The sequence below is a fragment of the Centruroides vittatus genome, unplaced genomic scaffold, assembly GCF_030686945.1.
Source record: "Centruroides vittatus isolate TY-2023 unplaced genomic scaffold, ASM3068694v2 contig_357, whole genome shotgun sequence".
NCBI classification, from domain to species: Eukaryota; Metazoa; Arthropoda; class Arachnida; order Scorpiones; family Buthidae; genus Centruroides; species Centruroides vittatus.
The window spans coordinates 2,019,335-2,025,334 of record NW_027122180.1 but is presented as its reverse complement, the minus strand read 5'-3'; positions in this window follow the sequence as shown (position 1 = coordinate 2,025,334).

Below are 6,000 nucleotides of genomic sequence, written 5' to 3'. Positions count from 1 at the left end.
ATATTTTTAAAGTATATTTTAAAAACCTTATTGATAATGAAAATATATAAAGATTAACAATGATTGTGGTCGGTACTAGAGGTGACATTCACAGACAAGTAAAGACAGTCGTCACGGTTGAAACGCGACTAAAAGGAAATCACGCTTGAGCATCCCCTTAGAGAATCAACGGAGAATTAAAATGGAAGTTAATGTAACGTGGTATAAACAGAAACTAGTAATGTTGTCTGCTAATGATTGAGGTACTTAATGGCAAAATCACAGAAAGGATCGGGTAATGTAGGATGACCTGAGTAATACAGAAGTGTCTGGAATGCGAATATTGATTGAAAATGTTAAGATAAAATCATTTTTTTTGCTATCTATAAATACTTAAAGAAAATCACGAACAATTACTTAAATTTATATAATTTTCTAACAAAATGAGCTATTAAATTAAATTGTAATAGAGAGAATTTTGAACAATAAACATTATTATATTATTAATTAATTTAATTAATTCCTGGTGTAGTAATTAAGTTTGATTTCAAGGTATCAATATTGAATAACTGAATATAAAAATTATAAATAATTAAAAAAAAAAACTTGTTAATAAATTTTGTAGCTGTTTATTATTTTTAATCGATTTTTGTGGAAATTGATTTAAAATTGAATTATTAACTATTAAATGTTAAATATTAGATAATAAGCAGTATCTTTATATAAACCTCGAATCTGATTTAAAAAGTTAAATTATTTTTGAGAAATATTTCCAACAGTAAATTATATTTATGTCGATTATGATCAGCTGTAGCAAAATCAGTCGCAATCGTCAACCTTCCATTAAACGGAATCTCGAGTATCATCTTTAATATCTTGGTTCCTATATCTAATCCCTGTAAATGCGAAACTGGATGCCTTTAATGTATTTTTTATAGTCAGTTATTGAATCAAACATAGTTTTAACTTTTAGATAGCTTACTCTTTCCTATTAATCTGATTATCTTTCTAATTATGCATTTTATAATGGAAAAGCACTCGAATGACTTTCGAAACTAACACTCTCTTTTATAAATCTACTTTCTTCTGTATGAGACATTAATATATTTATTTTATTCATATTTACTTTGCACACGGATATACTTTATATAATTTACTTTTTTAAATAAAATATATCTGAATTCGATTTATTTCCCTACTGAATTTGTACATTATTTGCATTTATGGGATTAAATTCATGTAATTCAAAATTAAATTAGTTTATTTTTTACCACTGAATGATTCGTTACCATTCAAAAACATCCATCTCTACTCATCCGTGTGAAAATCTTTGATACGAGAGAAGATAAAAACAATGACATCTTTGATTTCGCTTCACTGGGCATCTGATATGATTTTTCTATTGAAACAAGATAACGTTGCTGCTTTCTCGAGAGGAAATTAGATATAAAAATAAATAAAAAAAAATGCAACTTTTTACTTTTATATAAATAAAATTATAAATAAAACAATAATATTTGATGCCAATGAAATAATTACTTGATATCACAGAATAATATAAATATATTTAACTTTTCGCAATTATAAATTGTAAAAATTGATAATAGCCTATAACTTAAGAAAAATTTAAAAACTGCAAGAATTTTTTTTTAATTTATTGAATTTAGTACCCTTTTAATTATATATATATATCGTTACATATTATACAAATTCTTGTTTATTCTTTATTTATAAAAATATAATCCATTTCTCATAAATTTAAATGTTAAATTTAATCAAAATAATTTATTAGTTTTGAATAATGGATAAAATATTTTTTTCTTTTATAAAAATATTCCAAAGATATTTCTACCGAGATATTATTAAAATACATTAAAATCTGAAGTTAATTAATGATTACTTTTACAATTAAAAATTAAATATGTATATATATATATAATACAGAAACTATTTGTAAAATTTCAATGTCATCATATATGATAAGAAATTATTGATATTTACGTATAAGAAACATAAATTAAGTCAAGAATAAAGACATTTATATAATTTTATTTTTATTTCAAATATTAAAATAATAATTTCAATAAAATATATTCAAAACGGTAGAATTATTCATAATTCTAGAATTTTTAATCCTAATTAGAATTCCATCATAATGAATAGCATTGAAATGTATTAAAAATCAATAAGATTTTCGTATATTGAAAAATTGAAGCAACCATCAAGATAAATTTACATAAAATGCCCTTGGTAATTTGAACATTCTTCTAGAGTATGTTTAAAACATAAAATTTCTGATTATTTTTATTTTAAAAAGTAAAATTAGGAAAATAAAATCAATAAAAATAAAATTAATTTTAACGAGTTGTTTAGAAAAGTCAAATAGTTCGAAAGTTTTAGAATTTAATATAATCCTTAATAATATTTTTAAATTTTGAATAGTGCTAAATTCTTAAATAAGAAAAGAAATTTAATAGAGTTAAGCTTTAGGCAAAGAACAGGCATTTTAATTAAATTATTATATAATTTTCAATTAGTTTCTGCAATAAAATAATGTATAAATTCTATATACTTTTAACTTCAAATATTTTAAAAACATGCCATGACTAATTAAACTTTACATAGCACTCATGTAACTAATTACATTACTTTGTGTTTGATCACTGTGAATCATTGCCAACCTAATATTCCTACAAACACAATCATTACAGTAATTTACTATAATGATTCTTTTCGATAACAAGACAACTGATGTATACCATTTACGTTAAAACTAATTTCTTTGTTAAAATAAATTACAGACTAACAAATTACATTGTCTGATATTCTAGCAAGTATATCCTTCAAAGAAAACATCGTTCTTATGCTTTCTTCTATGAAACATAAAAAAATAATTATGAATGTTTGTATATACAATTTTATTCCAAATAAGTAATGAGATAATTATCAAAAATTTGTTTTTTAATTGGGCTGCAATTTGAAAAAAATTGTAGACCAATAAATTCCCACTGTCGTCTGTTTGTCCGTTCTTCCGTCCTTAATTTCGAGAACGGAGTTAGCTAGATGAAGATGAGACTAGACTTGATATAGAAAGCGTAGGAACAAAATACCCCGATTAACTATATACAAACTTCTGATGCAAACCGAAAGTCATCTTACTTTCATTCAAAATTTTCCCCTGAAGGCAGTTATACTAGTACGACTCTATTGTAAAAGGACAAGTATAATATACAGGGGCAAGCCACTACTAATTTGAAGTGGAGAGCATATATTTTAAATGAAATAAATTAAAACTACGATTAAAAATTGCAACCCGGCATTGTGACGATGTCATAATAAATAATTGCTCGTTACAATTTACAATTTTTATTGGATTTGAAATAAAGGAAATATGACATTAAAATAAAATATGGGTTCTCGAATAATAAAAATCAATGTTATTTATTATATGTTATATATTATAAATACTTATTATATAAGTAGAACAATATATTTTTATATGATGTAGTTCATACAAAAACCATAATATGGATTTTGAATGAACTATATCAGATGTATGAACTCTAAAACTGCTGCAAATAATGCTGTAAATGGTACGAACCAGATTATTCGGCTAATATTATTTACAATTTTTTTTAAATATTGAGTTATATCTTAATATTTTAAAATATTAATTAATTTCTATTTAATTTAAACTTAAAATATTTCATTCATAAATTTAAAACGCGAAAAAAATATAAAATTTAAAAAAAATAATTGTGTTCTGAAGAACATCTTTTAAAAATAGAATTGTGCAATATCAAACTTGTCTGTTTATAAAACATTGTGAAGTATTTACATTGGTAAATTATATAACGTTGCTAATGGATAAGAACTATATTCTCGTCCTAAGAATAAAGTAAATAGATTGTATTATCTTATTTACAAATGTTATAACATATAATAGTTGACATTTATAAAATTTAATACAACATGTAATAATAAATAGTATAATAAAAATTAATAATAATAATTTTCTTATTATGTAATTAAACAATTTATTGATAATATAATATAACATACTAACATTGCCTTTAATATTCTTATTTCTAAACTAATAGAAAATATTGCATTCTTAAATCAGTTTAAGTTTTTTACCTCTTTTTTTAGTACTTTCTTTCATTTTAATGTCACGATCTTTTAGGAAAACTCTTTGTATATCAATCAATGTGATATGCTTGTAAACATAATTGATTTTCAATAAAAAATAATAAGTTTAGCTGTAGAATCAAATTTCGGGGGGAAAAAGCTTATTTTCTGTATGATAATTTTAAGGTCTACTATAATACTTTATTTATTTTCCTGTAGAGATGTCCGTTCAACTAATATCTTTTTGTTTCTAATATTATTTACATGATTCTAGAATATCTCTACGAAAAGAGATGTTTTATAGACCAAGTTAGTGTCTTAAATCCGACATAACGTCTGTTTCTGTAATGACTTCAGGCAGAATCCTATTTTATTTTATATCTTTTCTATATATGAATTGTTCAGAGGATATAGAAATGCGTGACTGAAGAATGGAAGAGATTATCATTATTTTTTTTTTACTACTTTATTGTTTCAAATTTCTGTACAAACCGAATTTATTCTGAAAAATTGACAATTAAATTATTACTGTTCAGATACTAAACTTAAAAATATTTAATAATAATAATAATTTATTTAATTACAATCTTCAAAAATATTAGCATTGTTAAATTTATATTATCTTTATATTTTATAGATACTTTTCATTCTAAATTAATTATAAAAGTTATGAGCATGCAAATACATTTTTAAAGTTTACAATATATTTGTACAAACTAAATTAAAATTGACAATTAAATTGCTTGTATAAGCAGCTTTTTTAATAGGCTATAGTCTGTGCATTTTATTTCATTAAAGTTTATGTAAACGAATCAAAAGTATAAGGCCTACACATATAAGTGTTATACTTAAGTTATATTAAAAAATGTAAAGCTTATTATTATTAAATCAATTGCATACTACATACACTGTAATTGCTTTATTAAATTCTATTCTAATCTATTATTTATAAAATTTAAATTATCTTATTAAAAGCCTATAATTGAAAAAAAACTATCCTTATCAAAATTATCAATCAAATATTACAAGAAATTTATTTTATAATTCAAAAACTCTGGTTGTTATAATATTATACATGTATTTGTTGATAAGTGTTTAAACTAGTAGCCTACTATAAGAATTTTTGTAATTTTTTTCTGTTTAAATTATATATATATCAACTAAAACAGCATTATCAATAAGTATCTTTTACTAAAACTATATTTATTTTAGCTGTACAAGTGGATAAATAGTTCAAATGGTTTCTGAATTACAAGATTATGGTCTTAGACTTTTATTGGATACTCTTTTCTTCGTTTACTCCTTTTCGATATAAACTAAATTATTAATTTATAACTTTAATTTAAGAAAAATAAACTTATATTTTTATTAACAGAATATTAAGATAATTTAATTCAAATATTTAACAGTTATAAGTTAGATACATTTGAGAGAACAACATCAACACAATTGTTTTTTTTTCCTACGTCTTTTCTATCCGATATGAAAGTGATCAATCATCTTTTTCCCAATAGCAAAACATTTCATTGACGGTAATTCATAGTTCTATTTTGAGAAAGATAATCAGAAAATAGATTACAAAATTTCGTCACTGCTAATTAATATTTCTGATTTAAATTTAATTTCTAAAATACCTATAATGACAGTAAATATTAATTTAGTGATAACAAGAATTCATTTTTTTTTTAAATTACTTTAAATTTATTTTAATACAAATAATTTATTACTTTTAGTTACCGATAATAATTATGTTAAGGATTTGTAAACTTTACAACTACATTAGCCGAATATTTTACATTTATTGTGATAAACTTTTAAATAATCTCTTACATCAATATTGAAACTGTTACAATATTGACAGCTTAGATAATTATTCTCTTACATATATAATCC